This window comes from Eurosta solidaginis, chromosome 4 (genome assembly GCF_040869045.1).
Source record: "Eurosta solidaginis isolate ZX-2024a chromosome 4, ASM4086904v1, whole genome shotgun sequence".
Taxonomy (NCBI): Eukaryota; Metazoa; Arthropoda; class Insecta; order Diptera; family Tephritidae; genus Eurosta; species Eurosta solidaginis.
The window spans coordinates 111,529,515-111,551,744 of record NC_090322.1 but is presented as its reverse complement, the minus strand read 5'-3'; the positions used below and the strand labels follow the sequence as shown (position 1 = coordinate 111,551,744).

The window sequence follows — 22,230 nt, the reverse complement described above, 5'->3', positions numbered from 1 at the left end:
TTCGACTTTTTGGGGTTAAGACATCGGCCGTTCTTAGAAGCCCACACACCTATATTCAGAATACTTACACACAAAGCGGTACCATCACGGGGACAACATGTATACAATTGCACAACATCAGCATAAATATGGACGTTACAAAACTTAAGCACATTTGACAAGTTTGATGTACAGAACACATAGCAGAGGGCCCAGAATAGAGCCTTGTGGGACGCCTCTGGAAACATGTAGGAAGTCAGACTTTCTACTGTCTAAACAAATCGCCTGGGTCCTGTTGCCAAGATACGATCTAATAAGTGAAATTGCATGACTCGAGAAATTAAATAAACTTTTCAGCTTCTTACAGAGTAGGGTGTGGTCGACAGAGTTGAAGGCTTTGTAGTGGTCAAGTAGGGTCAGAAAAATAATATGATTAACCTCAACTCGCTCTCGAATGTCTTCTATCACAGATAGAAGTGCCGTTGTACAGCTTCTCTTTGACCGGAAACCGGACTGACAGTCAGTAATGAGCTTATTGTCGTGAACATACTTCGTAATCTGCCCATGCAAAATTCGTTCAATGACCTTTGATAGAAAAGGGAGTATGGCTATAGGCCGATACTCGTTATTTTGCTTACGAATTGGGATAACCTTAGCAGCTTTCCAGCATTTAGGAAAAATACCAGTGGTCAGAATAGAGTTGACCAAATAAGTTAAATGGGAAGAATGATGTTTAAGAACTTGGCATTTATACAATCAAACCCCATGGTATTCGACTTCAAAGAAAGTAGGGCTTGCAGAACATCACAGTCATCGACACACATAAACGAAATAGGACTGGAATCTATATTAGCACACTCAGGGTAGCTATCCGTACAGATATTAGCAACTGAAGTTGGTAGTCTTACGAAGCTCGCATTTAATTTGTTGATGTTAACATCAGCAAGATCAGACAGTTCTCCTTTGGACTTAACGATCCCGATTTTCTTGATATTGCTCCACGTATCTCTGGTACTCAAGGCAGCACTGAACTTATACTTATAATAATTTGCCTTGGTCGACCTTATAGCTTTGTTGACAGCAAGGCGAGTTGTTTTGAAGAAGGTAAGCGTTTCTGCAGTTCTGTACCTTTTCCAGCGAGAGTGGGCATGGTTCCGTTGGTTTATTAGATGTTTTAGGGAGGCACTAAACCAGGGTCTACTTTTATGTTTGCATACTTTTAGTTTTACTGGAACATGATCATCAAATAGCCTATTTATGTTGTCTTGGAGAAACTCTGTCTGATCATCAACCACATGAAAATTTGAACTTAAATGATATTTTTAAATGTTTTAGAAGTCCTTTTGACCGAACCAATTAAGTGAATAAAAAAGATAAGCGCACAAAAGAAAACACGTTTAATTAACAGTTTAACAATTCGCTTTTATGGAAAGAAAATTTTATTGAAGTGCTTCTTCTTTAAACGTCACATTTCAACTGTAGTTAACGAAGGTAAAAATAGTAAAATAGAATACAGAAAAAAGGGTTGCCATCTTTGTTTCAACAGTGGATAATTCCAATACTCCCACTCATTGTTGTAAACAAAATCGGCGACGTTCTCTTATGATGTCATCTCCATCAAACTGCACAAGTATTTATGACGATTCCTATTCAATGCTTTCGTAAATATATCCGCGATCTGCTCACAAGTATTTATATATTCTAAGTTGAATTGCCCATCCTGAAATTTTTCTCGGATAAATTGGTACTGGACATCGATGTGCTTGGTTCTTTTATGAAATACGCGCTTTGATTGTCCATATATAGTGTTGTTTTTAGTTTTGACAAGCCGCCACATATTCAGATTCCGTTGTCGATGTTGAGATCGATTTTTGCCCAGCTTACGACACCGGACCCAATATGAAAAACATACCCACTCGTCGAACGTCTTGTTTCGCTATCGCCAGCATAATCGGCATCACTGTAGCCGACCAAATCAAGAACACAATCATTTTTATAAACAATACCCATATCGATCGTACCCTTAATGTACTTGAATATGCGTTTCACCGCAGTTACGTGTGCTGAGCTAGGCTGTTCTAAATATCGACTTACCACACCAATTGCGTAGCTTATGTCTGGTCGTGTCCCAATAGCCAGGTAAATTAAGCTAACGATCGCTTCACGATATGGATATAGAGCATCATGCTCAACTCTTGCGAATTCACCAAGGTTCTGATTGTTATCCATTGGAGTTGATACGGTTTTGCTTTCAATCATACCAAACCTATTCAAATCTTTTTAGCATAAGCCTGCTGATGTATGCGTATTGAACCATCCTGACGTTGATCAATTTCGAGACCCAAAAATCGCTTTGCCTCGATAACTTTTAATTCAAAATTGTCTTGCAAGTGTGAAATTATCGAATTAATTTCAGTAATGTTATTTTTTACCATCAACCCATCATCTACATAAATCGCGATGATCGTTATTGTCTTATCCTTTCGCCGAATGAAAACGATGAGTCTGAATCACTTTGTGTGAAATCAAATTTGCAAAGAAATGACGTAAATTTTTCATTTAACATCGTGATGCCTGTTTCAGACCATATAAACTTTTGATCAGCTTGCATACGCGTCCACTGTTGTCATTATAGCCGACTGGCTGCTTCCTAAAAACGTTTTCTTTCAGCTCACCGTACAAAAATGCAGTTTTAATGTCGAACTGCTTTAGCCGCATTTTATTAATTGCCGCTAGAGACAGAATTGCACGAATCGATGTATATTTGACGACAGGATTAAAAGTCTCTTCGTAATCGACACCGTATTGCTGAGTGAACCCACGAATCACCAGACGCGCATTATATCTCTCAATTGAGCCATCAGTATTTTCTTTGATTTTAAACACCCAACGATTATCAATAATTTTCTGATCATCATGTGGCTCTACCAAATCCCATGTGTGTTTCTTGATCAATGAATTAAACTCCTCATCCATTGCACTCTTCCATTGTTGTGCATCGGGTGAGTTCATTGCCTCTTCAAATGTGTTTGGTTCAACAATTGTTGCTGAAAATCCACTTTCAATTAAACGATCTGGACTCTTCACACTTTCTCGCAGATCGTAGCGTTGATTACTTCTCTGGTGTCGAACCCGTTCATGAGTTTCCGCAGTTGGTTCTCCTTCAGCGTCAAGAAAAACATCATTATTATCAGCTGATTCAACGACGATTTCACCTGAAGCATTTTCAGACACTTCTTCATCATCAGTATCAATGTCATCCCGAAGTACAAATTTTTTTTTATACTTGCTCATTAAAACGGACATTACAGCTGAGAAATATCTTTCTGTTGTTCGGATCAAATAGTCGAAAATTTTTGGTTGTGGGCTCAAATCCAATCAAAAATACTTTCTTCGCCTTTGGATCCCACTTTTGTCGACCCGCTTGTTTTGGAACTTGAACAAAACATTCTGTTCCAAACATTTTGATGTGATCCAAACATGGTTTTCGACCAAACCATTTTTCATAAGGTTTACTCCCTGGACGCTTGCTATTTGTTGCGGTTCAATAAATACGTTGCTGTACGAACGAACAGCTTCAGACCATAGATATTTTGGTAAACAACTAGCAATAAGCATAGTTCTTGCACATTCTTGAATTGTTCGATTATCACGTTCAATTCTCCCATTTTGCTCTGGAGTATACGGTGCAATATATTCGATTTGACTACCTTCATTTCTTAACAATTTCTTGACTTTTTCGTTGACAAATTCAGTACCGTTGTCGAAACGAAAAAATTTAATTTGAAAACCAAAAGCCGTCTGTACCATTGGAATGAAAGAGCTCAAGCATCCATGTACTTCACTTTTCGACTTTATAAGATATGTGAAACGAAACGTGTTGCTTCGTCTTTAATCAACAAGAAGTAACGAGCGCCACCAATTCCAATTTCTTCCATGGGACCACATAAATCTGCATGCATGTATTCTCCAGCAACTGATGGTCGCTTGATCGATCCCTTATGAGTTGATCTCGTAATTTTTCCGTATTGACAATCCTTTCACTGTTGGACAAGTCGACACCTGTAAGGAGACCATCTTTAACCATTTTTCTTATTGAATTGATGTTGACGTGGCCCAATCGACAATGCCACTGCTCAAGCGAAACAGCTGCAACATTTGCAACTTCATTTGTACGTACACAAATTTCCATGCGTATTTGTTTCATTTTATCACGCTTACCTAGTGCAACGATTTTACGCTGTTGATCAAGTATTTTGCAACCACCACTTTCAAATAAAACTTGAAAAACTTTATCTGTCATAACTATTGTCGAAAACAAATTTTCACCAAGTTCTGGGACATACATCACGTTTTCAAGATGACGCTGCTCCCACTGATTGTTTACCTTCGCATCTATAAGAATGGTACGAATTCCATGCATCTGGGCACGATGACGATCGACTAATTTTACTTGACCACTATGTTCTCTTAGCTCTGAGAACCACTCACGACGAAAAGTCATGTGACTTGTTGCACCTGAATCAGCACACCAGTAATCTGTATTTAATTCGTTTGATTTGTCCGAATATACTACTGTACACCATGCCAGTTCGTTTTTATTTGCAGTTTTATTGCTATTCGACGAATTTGTTTTCTTTCGACATTTTTTATCTTTTGCCCAATAGCCCGTTTGACCGCAAGCATTGCATTTCGTTCTCTTCTTCAATTTATCAACATTTGACTCTGGCTTGAAATCTTTTTTGGAATCTTTGTGTTTATTGTGTTTAAACCTAGCAACAAATGCCGCATCTGATGCATCATTCTGTTCGTTGTTCATTCGATTCAAATTATCCTCCTCTAATTGCAAAGATACATCAAGCTACATGGTTGTCTCCTGATCGAAATACTCGCAATCAGATCGATCACGTTGTGATAGACGGACGGCATGCCTCCAGTGTTTTAGATGTGCGAACGATCCGAGGACCTAACATCGATTAGGACCATTATCTCGTTGCAGCCAAAATACGCACCCGCCTCAACGCGGCTAAAAACAAGGAACAAAAAACACAAGGAAAGCTAGACGTCGAAAAGCTTCAATCACAACAGACTGCCAATGATTTCGCAACTCGACTCTCACACCTGCTCTCTGAGGGCACAACTCATCCTGAAGGAATACAGGAGCAGTGGGAACATATCTCCAAAGCACTTCATACTGCCGCCGAGGAAAAAATTGGTTACCGGCGGCCACGAAAAAACAACTGGTATGATGAAGAATGCCGCGTTGCAACCGAAAGAAAAGACGCTGCCTACAGGGCTACGTTAAAAGCGAGCGCGACAAGAGGAGTGTGTGAACGCTATCGTGAGTTGAAAAGGGAAGCGAGACGCCTTTTTAGGAAGAAAAAAGCAGAAGCAGAAAGGCGTGAGTGCGAGGAGCTTGAGCTGCTAGCCACCAGGAATAACGCCCGAAAATTCTACCAAAAAATACGGCGACAGACGAAAGGTTTTAAGACCGGGGCAAACTCCTGTAGGAATGAAAACGGCGACCTTGTAACTGATGTCCAGAGAGTGCTTAGATTATGGAGGGAACACTTCTCTGCTCTCCTAAATGGAGGCAGCAATTCACCGCGCAGAGATGAAGAACCCGATCCCGCAATCGATGATGATGGAATATATGTCCCCCCGCCCGATTATGACGAAGTTAGAATAGCAATAACCAGATTGAAAAACAACAAGGCCGTGGGCGCTGATGGATTGCCTGCGGAGCTATTCAAGTTCGGCGGCGAGGAGTTGGTAAGGCGCATGCAGCAGCTTCTTAGCAAAATATGGGCGGACGAAAGCATGCCCGACGGTTGGAATCTAAGTGTTCTTTGCCCAGTCCACAAGAAGGGGGATACTGCAAAATGCACCAACTATCGTGGAATCAGCCTTCTTAATATCGCATATAAGGTCCTTTCAAGCGTATTGTGCGAAAGATTGAAGCCCACCGTGAACCGGCTGATTGGACCTTATCAGTGCGGCTTCAGACCTGGTAAATCTACCATCGACCAGATTTTCACAATGCGCCAAATCTTGGAAAAAACCCGTGAAAAGAGAATCGACACACATCACCTCTTCGTCGACTTTAAAGCCGCCTTCGACAGCACGAAAAGGAGCTGCCTATATGCCGCTATGTCTGAATTTGGTTTCCCCGCAAAACTTATACGGCTGTGCAAAATGACGTTGAGCAACACCATCAGCTCAGTCAGAATTGGGAAGGACCTCTCCGAGCCGTTCGAAACTAAACGAGGTTTCAGACAGGGTGACCCCCTATCGTGCGATTTCTTTAATTTGATGCTGGAGAAAATTATACTAGCTGCAGAACTTAACCGCACTGGAACAATATACTATAAAAGCGTGCAATTACTGGCATATGCTGATGACATTGATATCATCGGCCTAAACACCCGCGCTGTTAGTTCTGCTTACTCCAAGCTGGAAAAAGAAGCGGTAAAGATGGGTTTGATGGTGAATGAGGACAAAACGAAGTGCCTGCTGTCATCGAGCAAAGAGTCAGCGCATATGCGCCTTGGCAACCACGCTACTGTTGGCAGCCATAATTTCGAAATAGTAAAAGACTTCGTTTATTTGGGAACCAGCATCAACACTAGCAACATCAGCACTGAAATCCAGCGAAGAATCAATCTTGCCAATAAATGCTACTTTGGACTAGGTAGGCAATTGAAAAGTAAAGTCCTCTCTCGGCGAACGAAAATCATACTCTACAAGTCACTTATCGTACCCGTCCTGCTATATGGGGCAGAAGCATGCACCATGACAACAGCAGATGAAGCGGCTTTGGGAGTGTTCGAGAGAAAAGTTCTTCGAAAGATTTATGGACCTCTACGCGTTGGCGATGGCGAGTACCGAAGAAGATTTAATGATGAGCTGTACGAGCTATACGCAGACATCAACATAGTCCAGCGAATTAAAACGCAGCGGCTGCGCTGGCTAGGCCATGTTATGCGAATGAAAGATGATGCTCCGGCCAAGAAAGTGTTTCTATCGGAACCCGCCTATGGAAGCAGAGGTAGAGGGCGGCCCCCACTCCGTTGGAAGGACCAGGTGGAAAACGATTTAAACTCCCTTGGTGTGACCAATTGGCGCCGGTTGGCGGAGCGAAGGAGCGACTGGCGCGCCTTGTTGGACGGCCATAACCGTTTAGACGGTTAAGCGCCAATTAAGTAAGTAAGTAAGTAATTGCAAAGATGCCATAAGCGTATCAATTCTACGAGTTTCTTTTGTATTATACCAAACAGTTTTATAGTTGTTGAACTTTATAGGCAAACTACTGATAATACGCACCATCTTCATTTTGTCAGACAGTTTTTCACCGTGTTGCTCAATCTCTGATGCTAATTGATTTGCTTTGGTTACGTACGAAGCGACAGTTTCATCATCCTTCATCTTGAGTGAAAAATATTCTTCATACAAAGTCATGGCACGAATTTCCAATTTTTTTTCGTACATCCTTTCCAATTTGTCCATCATTTCTTTAGCGGTTTTGCATGTTAGAACAAGATTTGCGCGTTCTATATCCAGCGATTGAAATATAGCATTCATGGCTTTACCTTCATTTCTTTCAAAATTATTCCTTTCATCCCCTGGTGCATTTTCTGCCGGTACTATCCCTTTTATATTCTTGGTCAAATTACGTGCTTTTAAGAAAGCCATTATCTGGAATTTCCATAAGCGATAGTTTGAACCATTTAATACGTGGTCACTAAAATTGTTTTCATTTTTATTTCCATCCATTTTAACCGAACTTTAGTTGTTGTGCGACGACAAAGCAACTTTACATAAAACTTGCTGTTGTTGTGCCTACTAGTCTGCGAACGAATATGTGTACAATATTGTATGCTTAAGACTCAAGCCAGCAGACACTTCGTGAAAACACGACCTACGACTTCCGAACGACTTGAATAATTGATATTACATTTATTGGCAATTTAATACCGCAAAAAAAATTTAAAGCTGCGTCCGGTTCCGAGAAACGGGAGTGTCTGCTAGCTTAAGACTCAAGCCAGCAGACACTTCGTGAAAACACGACCTACGACTTCCGAACGACTTGGATAATTGATATTACATTTATTGGCAATTTAATACCGCAAAAAAAAATTTAAAGCTGCGTCCGGTTCCGAGAAACGGGAGTGTCTGCTAGCTTAAGGCTCAAGCCAGCAGACACTTCGTGAAAACACGACCACAACTTCCGAACGACTTGGATAATTGATATTACATTTATTGGCAATTTAATACCGCAAAAAAAATTTAAAGCTGCGTCCGGTTCCGAGAAACGGGAGTGTCTGCTAGCTTAAGACTCAAGCCAGCAGACACTTCGTGAAAACACGACCTACGACTTCCGAACGACTTGGATAATTGATATTACATTTATTGGCAATTTAATACCGCAAAAAAAAATTTAAAGCTGCGTCCGGTTCCGAGAAACGGGAGTGTCTGCTAGCTTAAGACTCAAGCCAGCAGACACTTCGTGAAAACACGACCTACGACTTCCGAACGACTTGGATAATTGATATTACATTTATTGGCAATTTAATACCGCAAAAAAAATCTTAAGCTGCGTCCGGTTCCGAGAAACGGGAGTGTCTGCTAGCTTAAGGCTCAAGCCAGCAGACACTTCGTGAAAACACGACCTACAGCTTCCGAACGACTTGGATAATGGATATTCACCCCTATTACGGTTGTCAACGTCAACCATCACTTCGTATCGTCGTCGACATCACGTCGTATCAACATCAATGTCACGTCAATGCATAATTGGTATTTACTAAGGCAATGTATTGATGTCGACGTGATATCGATAAAAACACGATCCCTATATTTTTGACAACTGTTTATTTACAATTTGTATTGAGTTAATTTTTTGTTTAGTGGACAATTAGTGGATCTAAATAACTGCTAAAATCTATTAGTGCACAATTAAGCATTCCGGGCAAAATACACACAAGGAATTTGTTTACGAACTTTAGTGAATATATTGTAGATGATTGGATTTCTCTTTAGTACACCATTAGCAACTCCATACCTCCCAGAGCGTGGTGCACTATTGGAAAACTTAATCGAATTCGAGAGGGGTATCAAAATACCCGAATTGACCTCGGTATTAGTAATCTGAAGGCGGAAATAAAAAATCCTTGAAATTTCACAAAAACCTTTTAATGAACCACTTGAAAGCTTGCAACTGTTTTTGCAAAATTTTCCTAACGCAAGTAGAATTTTTATATTCTTAATTCGGATTATTAAAATCGAGGTCAATACGTGTCTTTTGATACCTCTCCTGAATTTTTTGGGCGTGTTTTAGCAGTCGACCGCTACCCTAGAACATTACCACAATTCTACTAAACTGACTGTTGTTGGTTATTTTGACTATTTTCTGAAATTGAATAAAAAATTAATAAATAAGAAGCATAAAAATCATAAAAAAGCTTATTTTTTGAATTTTTAATAGTTGAATTCTGTATTACCGCGCTTGTCGTCACCAAAAACTGTGTCGACAAACTTTGTGTCGCGTCACGTCAACACAACTTGAATATTGTTTTAGCCAATACCAAAAAAGCGTCAACACCTATCAATAGTTATCGACGTTGACAACGCCGATACCAATTCATGAGCGTCGACACTAATTTTCTCACTATTGACAACCGTAATAGGGGTGATTACATTTATTGGCAATTTAATACCGAAAAAAAAATTTAAAGCTGCGTCCAGTTCCGAGAAACGGCAGTGTCTGCTAGCTTAAGACTCAAGCCAGCAGACACTTCGTGACAACACGACGTACAGCTCCCTAACGACTACAATAATTTATACCTTATTGATTGCCTAAATGTTTCGTTGTCCTGAAAAATATTTTCACTATACCAAAAGGAAAAATTAAATTTTATATTTTGCCGACCCTAATAAACATAAATTATAACTTTCGAAAATCATTGAGTTGCATGTTGCTGATTACTCAAAACTTAGCAACACTTAACTTGACTTAGAAGTCTGTTGAATTTTGATTTTCTATGTAAGTTATAAGTGACGTTTACATTTTGAGATGCCATTTGTTTGTTTCCATTTCATTTTGACATACAGATTGATATTTATTGATAATGATGCCAGAGTGTATGCGCTAAGTGGAGTATAATCGGTGCTAAATTGCCAAGTTTACGCCAAGTCAAGTCTATGCTAAGTATCAGTAATGGGCCCTTAAGTCTGAAGCCAGCAGACGCTTCGCGAAAACACGTATGAACATACATACATATGTACACATGTACAATGTACATGTTAGCGCGCATACAATGATTTAAGTAATGCGTAAATTTAGTTGCATCAATATGTTGATTGTTTTTGTGTTGATGATGTTTGCAACTATAACGGATTATGAAATACATGTCGGTCTTCTTTCTTTCGAAAATCAGAGAAAAGTTTGTGCATATTTCGTGTTTGTATTTTCCCGCTTGCGCGCAGGATTTCTGATAACGGGTACATATATATGTACATATGTGCTTTAGGGTGTTCCGAGAAAAACAACTTTTCAATTTCTATCCTCTCAAATGTTTCTATTTTATTAAAAACAAAAAACCCTTACCAAAGATGGGTCCTATAACTCCACTCTACAGGGTACGATATTTTTATTTTATTTTCACATTTCGTTAACATGGCAACAACTATTTTTTGTCCAAACTTGAATTTACTCAACTTTTTACGAAAATCTTTTATGTGCCGTTTTGCCTAGTTTTGAGGTCTTGTACAGGTTACAAAAAGTCTTTATGATTTTTTTCTAATCATATCATTTGAAAACACTCTTAAGGTATTTAGACCTTAATTACGAATTTATGTTATTATTATATTGTTTTAGTGACGGCTATGTGAATTTATGCTTTATCATTTCAATACACTTTTTAAGTGTGAAATAACTGTTTACACAATTTCGTTAAAGAACACAACTTCAAATGGCCACGACTTTTGGACAAAAATCGTAATTAAGGTCTCAATATATTAAAGAGTGTTTATAAATGATATGATTAGAGAAAAAAAACATATAAATTGTTTGTAGCTTGTACAAGACCTTAAAACTAGGCGGGAAATCCGTTTTTCGAGTACCACTTAGGGTGGAATAATAGGACCAAACTTTGGTGAACGTTTTATTTTTACATCAAATTGAAACATTTCAGAGGATAGAATTTGGACAAAATTTTTTTCGAACCACCCTAATATGCACTTTTTCATATGTACCCGTTAGCGCAGAAATCCTGCGCGCATGCCATTTGAAACATATCGAAATACAAACTTTTCTCTGATTTTCGAAAAATAGTAGAGCGAGATGTATTTTAGAAACCGTTATAGTAGCAAACATATCAGTTTGTGCTAACACATACACAATCAACATATTCATGCAACTAAATTTACTCATTACTCAAATCATTTGTAGTAAGTATGCTCGCTACCTTGAATGTATGTTCCAGCGTTGTCACTCGCGCAATTTTTTTTGTTCCAAAAGTGTATCATTCCTGAAAAAATGTATCAATTCGTTTTAATAGATTGATACATAGTTTTTGAGTCATTTCCTCTGAATTTTATATAATGTGTGAAACAAAATTCTGAAATTAATAATATTTAAAACAAAACATCACCGCACTATTTTGGCTAAACGGATTACACAACTGAATTTTATAAAATTTTACCAACGCTCAGTTTTAAATAAATGTCGCTGTTATAAAGGTTTTTATATTTAACATATCGAAACGCGTTTATTTGAACGGAATTATTTTTTATACGTTTTTTAACAAACACTACTTATTTTAAACAAAACTAATACCAACAAAATAATTATGTAGAAGAAATACGGTTTATCTATATATATAATATAGATATAAAGAAAAAAATTAATATCATTCTAAAATTTGATTTACTATAAAACTGCATATTAAAACATTTTTTAGAAATCGTACTGAAAATGTGTAGTTCCCATGACAGGGACAGAGCTTGAATTTTCCAAAATAAAATGTATACATTTTAGATTTTTTGTATATTTGTATCCACTCATTAAAAATGTATTCAAATGTATACAATTGTATCCAAACGGCAACCCTGGCATGCACATTGTACATATCAGTTTTCATATGTACGCACTAGAGTAGATCTCCTGCTATCTCATGCTATTAGAAAATATTGTTTAGGACAACGAAAAATTTAGCCTGTCAAAATTGCAGGTTTTAATTTTAATGTTAAGAGGTGCATCATGCGAATCTAGTTTTCTCTTACAAATTACATGGGGAATTTTTATTCGATGTGTACCTACGCTTTAATGACATTTACTTAATGATCTGTTCTTAGTGCGTTTTCTTTTGTGGCAAAAGTGTTATAATTTTTGTAAGCGGCGCAAGAGTTGTAAATATATTTTGTTCTATTCTAAAAAGCAGGTAACGCCTTTACGGGGTATTTCGTTCTTTTGTGTAATTGTTGCCTGCTCGCAACGCAAAAGCGTTACACTTTTACCCTGCAAAAAATGGCGGTGTGGCAGTACAACCCTGCTAAACCAGCTGATCGTGGCAATTTATTTTCATAACTTCACAAATTCTGTGTGCGTTTTTGAAAATCAGGTAATAAACGGGGTAGCCATTTATGTTCTTTGCACGCACTATAAATGTTGAAAATTTTCTGGGGTAGGAGTAACTCTATTAAGGCTTTACCATTTACTTAGGAAGACATTTATTTCAGAAAAGAAAACTCTATTATTCTCCTGGAATATATGGAAAAAGTGCGTAAGTTAGTCTTAAAATTTTTTTTTTTAAATCAACACGGCTTTTCAGCTGCTTGAAACTCACACTTTGTCTTACTCAAATTTAATTGGCTTCAACACTGCATAACCAAAATTCTTCTTAAGAGCCTAAGTAATGGTTCAAAGTTTAGGTAAAATATGCAGATCTTTGCATTTGGGGTTGAGATTCAACCCAGAATATCTTACAAACGATTCGTCTTAGTGAAAAATCTCTTTAGACCTTTTTTGTAGATCGTCCAATTTTTTATACGAATGGGGATTGCTCATCATTTAAGACCCAGTCGTTAAAGCGCAGGTACACTTCAAATAAAAAATTAAAACCTGCCCATATAATTTTGTATGGAGGAACTAAAATCGCGATGAGGCACTTCTTAAGATAAAAATTAAAAACTGCACTTTTTAAGGACCATCTTTTTCGTTGTTCTCAACAACATTACTATACCAAAAGAAAAAATTTTACTTTTTATATCTGGCCCATCCTAAAGAACAGAAATTATGAAATACAACTTGCTCTTCTTGCTCTTCATATACATCTACATTTGTGGTTAAAAAAACGATTAGATAATGTTTCGGAGGTCCATCTAGCGGCAATTATTGAAGACTCGCAGCAGTGGTAAATAACTTGCTACAAAACGGGTTGTTCTGAATAGCGGAGGCACGCAACTCTTTTGGTCATAGTGTATAACCTATAGCTGAATCGGTTACAATTAATAGTGGACACACACCCTTTTTCGGTCATAGAAGTGGAGAATGACGCAGAGATAAAACGGAGAGACACATTTCAGTTGCAACTGAGTATAATGCATACCGCAATTTAGCAGTACTAATTTTAGGCGCAAAAATTGCATAATAGATAAAATTACACCTTAAGCAGTCCATATAATGTTTGAGTGCATATGTATGTATAAAAACACAGCTATAATGTGAAAGTCATACCATTTAGAATTTCACTGCTATTTTCGTGTTCACAAATGTACATACATACATGTTAGCGCGCATACTTACTACACTACTGTTGCCAAATTGGCCCTTCCAACCCCATTTGGTCCGTTGGTTCCTTTTTTCAATTTTGGCCATTTTTAGGAAGTAGCCACGATTTTGGTACTTTTCTTTCCTTTTCACTGAGGGAAAAATTCAAAATACTGCTCACAAAATTTGCCACACACTCGTTAACTCACATATAATTTTCAAGTTACTTCAATGGAATTTTTAACATAAAAATTGCTCAGTCAACAAAATGTAACAGAACAATGACATTTCACCAACGAGATAATTTAGGCGAGGCATTAAAAAGAGATGTGTTGGATCCTTGGGCAAACACATTGTCATTAACTTTGGTGAAAGACATAGGCTTATCCTAGAAATGTGGAAATGTTATATCTAAATAATTAACGTAGTATTTGTATACTTTTAATATTTCTTTTCTATTTATTAATTTAAACTCAGCTGATGGTATTTGTTTTTTGTAGGAAACCAAGGAAAAATCCTAAAGTTTTTACATTTCACAACGAAACGACACTCTAGTAAACTGCCGAATTATTTGTATAACAATAAACTAAAAGAAAAATTTGGCCTTTTTTTGAGATTTGGTCCTTTTTTCGATGAACTTTGGTCCCAAACTAAAACATGATGTGGCAACCGTGCTTACTACAAATGATTTAAGTAATGCGTAAATTTAGTTGCATAAATATGTTGATTGTATATATCTATGTTAACACAAAAGGAAACGTTTGCTACTATAACGGTTTATAAAATGCATCTCGCTCTTCTTTCTTTCGAAAATCAGATAAAAATTTGTATTTCGATAAGCTTCAAATGGCATGCGCGCAGGATTCCTGCGCTAACGGGTACGCGTGGGGTATGAATGTTTTTGTATGTAATTATCATTTAGTACAATTTTTTTATGGATCCAACTTCTTTGTTGCCGAATTCGATGTTTCATTGTTTCGCGATTTGTTAACTAAAGAGGTTGCTCTGAGGAATTTCTTCAGTTGCAAATAAGAAATAGATTCAAAAAGTTGTGCGTTCTAAATAAATGTGATAAAATATTATTTATTAATAGAGTGAATTTTGTGTTATTTTTATACGAATTTAGTCGACATTTCTTTAAATCGCGAGCGTGAAAAAGTGTATCAAGAAGTATTTTTTTAATTCATATCGCAACATTTAATTAGAGCACAATGCACTAAACTTTTGTTTTCATCAACATTTTAAGTTGGGTGGTAGTGGTAATAATTTCCAATTTTACAAAAATTTATTGAAAACTATGTAAAAGATTATTATCTTCCTTCCACTTACATACATATTCCTTGCTTGATGTATAACTAGGAATTTTTCACACGCTGCATGTAGTCGTAGGTCAGGAACACTTGCAAATGCATTTACTTTAAATTCAATCATTACCTTACCATTTAGTAGCTGTGTTTTTGTTTCACCCTCTACACTAATTCTATGTGTGTCCACAATTCATCGCAACCGATTCAGCTATATGTTATACCCTATGGCCATCAGAGGGTTGTGTCTCCGCTTTTCGGTACACCCTGTGATGTTATGTTAGTTATTTAACCACTGCCGCTAGATGGGTCTCCTAAGCATTATCTAAGAGAAGATAGGCGTTTTTTTTCACGCGCAAGCAAAACGTATACGCGTGTAAAAAAAAGGCTAATATACACAAACGCATGTATGTATACCTACATATGCAGCTACACTGAAGCAATGGCCGTGTTTTTTTATACACGCGTATACGTTTCGTTTGCGCGTGAAAAAAACGCTCTCAGATAATGCTTATGAGACCCATATAGCGGCAGTGGTTAAATAACTAACACAACATCACAGGGTGTACCGAAAAGCGGAGACACAACCTTCTGATGGCCATAGGGTATAACATATAGCTGAATCGGTTGCGATGAATTGTGGACACACATAGAATACATAGAATTAATGTAGAGCGTGAAACAAAGACACATATTTCAGTTACATCTGAGTATAATTATTGAAATTTAATAGGACAAATTTTATGCGCAGCAATTTCAGAGGTGTATTTAAAGTTTGTCGCTTAGCAGTCCATATAAAGCTTAAGCGTAAACGTATTGTAACGAATTTACTTGCAAATCCTCTTATTTGCAATCCTCTGCTAAGTTCGAATCACTAAACTGTTGAATAAATAACTCCGATTTGTAGTAATGCAAAATGGCCTTTATTAAAGTACTTCACAATAACACTCCAACTGTACAACGAATAGCTTAATAACCAAACTGATAGCTTAAAGGAAACTGACTTTCAAAATAATAGTGCTATTGCTCGCTAGATATCGTCTTACTCGTAACTGCTTGACAATTCAAATCAAACTGAATTCCTTCTTACTCGCCTGCACTGCTTTTATAGTTTACGCTGCATACTTCTAGGCTCTTCGATTTCCAGAAGTTACTAGTTGTTTCGGCTACAAAATCGCCAGCCACAACTACGTGCACAAATTATTGCTCTCTCTTGTGACAACTCAGATAAGATATATGCATGTATTTGTGCATTGCCGCTCAGATGTTCGTATACGTACATATGTGTAGACGCAATTATTTATTCGTTTATGTAGATACATAATGATGAATTATTGATGTGCATTCACGTCACTGGTTAGCATCGGCTTAGAGACGATAGCATCGCTCAGTGCTGCTAACATTCGTTACAGTATATAGAACTAAAAAAACACAGCTATCAATTATGTGGGTACACACATGTCTGTTTGTATTATGAGTTCATGCTCTAATATTTAAATGTCAATGCGACAGTTATGTACATTATTAATAGTGTTGGGAACTATCGAATGAAAACTATCGAGTTATTCGATAGTTCACTAATTTTCATTCATTCGATAGTCATTTGAAATTCGTTCATTACTATTTTTTCGAATTACTAGTTTTAAGTATGAATGATTCGTTCACTACTATTTTTTCGAGTTACTAGTTTTAGGTATGAATGATTCGTTCATTACTATTTTTTCGAATTACTAGTTTTAGGTATGAATGATTCGTTCACTACTATTTTTTCGAGTTACTAGTTTTAGGTATGAATGATTCGTTCATTACTATTTTTTCGAATTACTAGTTTTAGGTATGAATGATTCGTTCACTACTATTTTTTCGAGTTACTAGTTTTATGCATGAACGATTCGTTCATTACTATTTTATCGAACTACTAGTTTTTGGTGTGAATGATTCGCTCATTACTATTTCTTCGAATCGTTCGTTCTATTTAAATTTTTGCGGTGCATATATCAGTGTTAAAAAGATATTAAAATAAATTTAGCATACGTCAACCTAATCGACAAACGTTTTAAGCGTGGTAATTATTAAATATTTTTAACTGAGGAAGTGATTTTAACGATTTAATTTGTGTAGATATTTATAATGCGGCCTGGATTGAAGAGATCTTCCGTTTGGGAGTTTTTTACCAAAAATGGCAATGAAGTTAAATGCCATATATGCAAAAGAATTTTTAAATTTTCTGGCAACACATCAAATTTAAATGACCATCTACGCCGTAAGCATCCGTCTTCCTCAGAACATAGGAATCTAACTTCAGGAGAAATAGCGCCAGTAATTTCAGAAGAGGAACGTAGTTCCACTTCTCTTTCGTCAACTACTGCAGGGAGTGCAGCGCGCAGTTCGTTAACAGTACCTACCGAAGACATTTCCAATAGTGGATGTTTGAGAAGGACTGTTCAAACAAAATTATTTGTTACCAGCACACGTTCTGAGCTCTCAGAGCAAGAAAAAAATAATATTGATGAATCTCTTTTAAAGATGATCACAAAAGACTTGCAGCCGCTTTCCATCGTTGACAATGTAGGATTTGTAGAATATACAAAAAAGCTTCAGCCATTATATTCCTTGCCAAACAGAAAAGTTTTATCAAATACAATGCTACCTTTTAAATACAATGAAGTAAGAAAGAAACTGCATGACTTGCTCAACATTGTAACACATATTTCAGTTACAACTGATATGTGGACTTCTGATAGTCAAAAATCTTTTTTGTCAGTTACTAGTCATTTCGTTCGGGATAACAAAATGATTTCTGCAGTTTTATCAACAAAGGAAATTTTAGGAAATCATACCTCCCAAAATATAGCTACAGAATTGAAGTTAATATTTGATGAGTGGTCCGTTTTTGACAAAATAGTTACTGTAGTAAGTGATAACGGAGCTAATATTAAAAAGGCTATAATTGAAATGCTACAGAAGCACCACCACCCATGTGTAGCGCATACATTAAATTTATGTGTAATTGATGCCATCAAAGCTGTTCCACAAGTTACTGTGCTCATAAACAAGTGTCGTGCCATAGTCACTTACTTTAACCATAGTTCTCAAGCGACGGAAAAATTAAAAAATATGCAAAAGCAAATGGGCGTTACTGAACTGAGGTTAAAACAAGATGTCCCTACCCGGTGGAATTCCACCCTTATAATGATGGAGCGCATATGCTTGGTAAAAGAACCACTCTCTGCCATAATAACTTCTTTACCAAATGCTCCTGATTTCCTCAATTCATCAGAATGGGAAACATTGTTGGACTACACTAATCTTTTCAAGCCCGTAGAGGCCATGACAATCGAATTGTCAGGAGAAAATTATCCCACGATGTCACTGGTAGTGCCCCTAATCAGAGGTCTTCAATACGCAGTACGAAATCGCAAAATGAAAACTGTAGAGGGAGAAAGTTTGAAGAGCAGATTGTTAGAGGTGGTTTGGAGACGATTAGGGCAGTTGGAGTCTGACAAAATGTGCGCCAAATCAACATTCCTAGATCCCAGGTTTAAAAAAATTGCGCTCGGTAATGAAATTAATGCAAATAATACAACAAAATGGCTAGTGGAAGAAGTAACTTCCTTAATACGGCAACAAAACACAAGTGTTTCTACCAACACCCCAAGAGAAGTATCGGTCGATAAAAGCGAAGTATCTCTCTGGGACCTTCTCGATGAAAAAGTTGCTGAAGCAAAAACAATTTGTCAAAACGCGCCCAATGTGAATGCAAATATTCAGTTGGAGCAATATCTAAGGCAAAATTTTGTTGATCGCTCAAATAATCCCTAGACTATTGGAATCGTAGCCAGTCAACATTTCCGGAACTATATATGCTTTCGAAAAAATATTTATGTATACCCGCAACATCGGTTCCGTCAGAACGAGTTTTCTCGAAAGCAGGGCAAATAATTAATGACAGGAGAAACCGACTTAAAGGAGATAAACTAGATATGATAATATTTTTGAACAGCAATTTAAACATTGAAGGTATTTTTCATGTCAACTCGATGTACATACTTGTATTATTTACTTTACAATCAATTTTTTTAGGGGTTTAATAACACAATCAGTTGCCATCTCTGCGGCGAAAATTTAATATAGACCCTTATGCACTATCCGATTTTGGCTAGAACAACTATAGCGACTTTTAGTATTTAAGTGCTTGAAATATTTGTTTTATGTTTCTTTTATAAGTGAAATTTAATGTGCAATTTTTATATTAATTAAATGTGACCTGAATTTTGAAAAAAAAAAAACAGTAGCTTATGTATAAGTTAAGGCAATCAATAATGCCTCTGAAACATATTTGAATAATACAGATAAAAATCCATTTTAAGTAACCTTCTTTCCTGTTGTTGTTGTTGTTGTAGAGGCATAAAATCTCCCCACAGGTTTGGGGGAGATCAAAAAACTCTGTGGGTTGCGGACCAAGGTCATTTGCATATCATTCATGCGCTTTGCATAACATGTAACAAAGGCATTTAAATTGAATATTTTCATTATTTACTTCAAACACAATTTACACCATTTTAGTCATATTTAACGTTTTTGTTACGTTCCAATGTAGCGTGATCCAAATACGGATAGAAATTTAACATACAAATGCAACAACAAATTGATCCATATGGTTCACATTGTTGTCGCATTGGCATGTTAAATCTCTAGCCGTATCTGGATCACGTTTCATTGGAACACGACGTTTTTTGTCTTATATAGGTTTGTTCTTTAGCTACACCGAGGGGTAACTAAAACAGCTTCTGGCAAGCTAAAGAACAAATCAAATGAATGAATGAAAAAATTCGTTCGATAGTTAAAATCATTCAGTAACTAACTATCGATAGTTGAATTCATTCGATAGTTCCCAACACTAATTATTAAATGGTAAGGTAATGATTGAATTTAAAGTAAATGCATTTGCAAGTGTTCCTGACCTACGACTACATGCAGCGTGTGAAAAATTCCTAGTTATACATCAAGCAAGGAATATGTACATATGTACATAAGTGGAAGGAAGATAATAATCTTTTACATAGTTTTCAATAAATTTTTGTAAAATTAGAAATTATTACCACTACCACCCAACTTAAAATGTTGATGAAAACAAAAGTTTAGTGCATTGTGCTCTAATTAAATGTTGCGATATGAATTAAAAAAATACTTCTTGATACACTTTTTCACGCTCGCGATTTAAAGAAATGTCGACTAAATTCGTATAAAAATAACACAAAATTCACTCTATTAATAAATAATATTTTATCTCATTTATTTAGAACGCACAACTTTTTGAATCTATTTCTTATTTGCAACTGAAGAAATTCCTCAGAGCAACCTCTTTAGTTAACAAATCGCGAAACAATAAAACATCGAATTCGGCAACAAAGAAGTTGAAACCATCAAAAAATTGTACTAAATGATAATTACATACAAAAACATTCATACCCCACGCGTACCCGTTAGCGCAGGAGTCCTGCGCGCATGCCATTTGAAGCTTATCGAAATACAAATTTTTCTCTGATTTTCGAAAGAAAGAAGAGCGAGATGCATTTTATAAACCGTTATAGTAGCAAACGTTTCCTTTTGTGTTAGCATAGGTATATACAATCAACATATTTATGCAACTAAATTTACGCATTACTTAAATCCCCTACAAGGCGGTGGTAACTAGTTCACCCACACATTCAAAGCTTTTTTCGCTCTCCACTAACACATCGACGTTTCTTGCTGTCATCGAAATGACAGCGTCATCTTAATACGACAATTTATTAAATATTCCGGGAAACATTTTAAAACGATGAAAAACTATAATTGTGGTAATTAAACTAAAAAAGTGCTTGTGCTACGGGCTTTTAGGTGTGACGTGTGTTAGCTGTTTAGGCACTTCTAAATTAACCTGGCGCATTAACTAGAGGCAGCCAAGTCCTCTTGCCACCAATTGGACTTGGAAGATTCGATTTCCAAAACCAAAAAAGGTAACGTTTTCAAGACAGTGCACAACCTAAACAAAGGTGGTATCAAAAAACTCGTGTCGAGATCCGTTTTTAGAATCTGAAAGTTGTATAGAATCGACGGGATGGCCTAGAAGGTTTCAGGTGGTCATACTAAATCGCTCTCGGGGAGTGTCCTTATCGCTACAACCAAAGCAACATTATTCACTCTCTGCTTTTCATTCATACGTATGTGTATTTTTAAATAATAAAAAAAATGTTATATTATTCTAATATATATCATCTCTGCCGGGGTGCGATTCAGCTCAGGATATGCCAAAACAACAAGAAACCTACAATTAAATGCAGATTCACGTGTCATTTGCCAAGGATTTACCGGTAAACAAGGTACTTTCCACAACCAACATGCTTTGGAATACGGTACAAAATTGGTTGGATGTATTTTCCCAAAAAAGGGTGGAACTACGCATCTTGGTTTGCCAGTATTTGCTTCGGTAATTTATATTGATTTGTATTGATTAAAAATTGCAATAGTAGATAATGTAATGTGAATTAAAATTGAATAGGTAGCCGAAGCAAAAAATGCAACTGATCCGCATGCAACTGTTGTTTATGTGCCGCCACCGGGAGCTGCTGCTGCTATCATAGCAGTATTATAAGCACGAAATTTCTTTGATTGGTTGCATAATCGAAATTGTGCCCTAACATGATATGGTTCGCGTTAAGCACACTTTGTTAAAGCAAAATAAATCTCGTCTAGTCAGGCCCGATTGTCCAGGATCATCGCACCAGAAAGGGTAAGTGAATTGCCTACCATATTAAATATATAAACATGTATGAATTTGTTAGTGATAATTTGTCATGCTTTTGTTGATAATCAACTGAAGAAGGCAAATACCAAAGAGTTCGAAGTTCATGTAAATACCAATTGATTTCTTTAAATAGCGTTTGGAGAACAAAACCCATATGTATGTATGCATATAACTGCATAGAAAGGGAGGGATTAATTAATTATGATCAGTAGATTTATAGGATTTTTATTATTTTCCCTGCGTCGCCGTTGCCATTACATTGCGTTAAGAAAGAACATCAACACCTTACCCACAACCAGTTACAATTTTAGTAAATTTTGCTCTTTTTATTACTGATTCAAAACGTGGGAAGTTATATATGTAGCATTCCATGGAGAATGGTAAATTTT

The 22,230-nt window shown here is 36.7% G+C and overlaps 2 protein-coding genes across 11 annotated transcripts in view; one reads left to right on the top strand and one right to left on the bottom strand.

Moving 5' to 3' along the window:
* Nadsyn (NAD synthetase) overlaps positions 1-22,230 on the bottom strand; it is a 1,223,365-nt gene that overhangs the window by 1,147,213 nt on the left and 53,922 nt on the right. The window lies entirely within an intron of this gene.
* Positions 1-22,230, top strand: part of Nna1 (Nna1 carboxypeptidase) — a 725,779-nt gene that overhangs the window by 695,831 nt on the left and 7,718 nt on the right. For 3 of the 4 annotated variants that reach the window (XR_010952781.1, XR_010952783.1, XR_010952780.1), the window contains 2 exons: positions 21,334-21,523; positions 21,596-21,826. The gene's annotated coding sequence lies outside the window, so the exon portion shown is untranslated. The remainder of the gene's footprint in view (positions 1-21,333; positions 21,524-21,595; positions 21,827-22,230) is intronic. The other variant, XR_010952782.1, reaches the window with a different exon arrangement.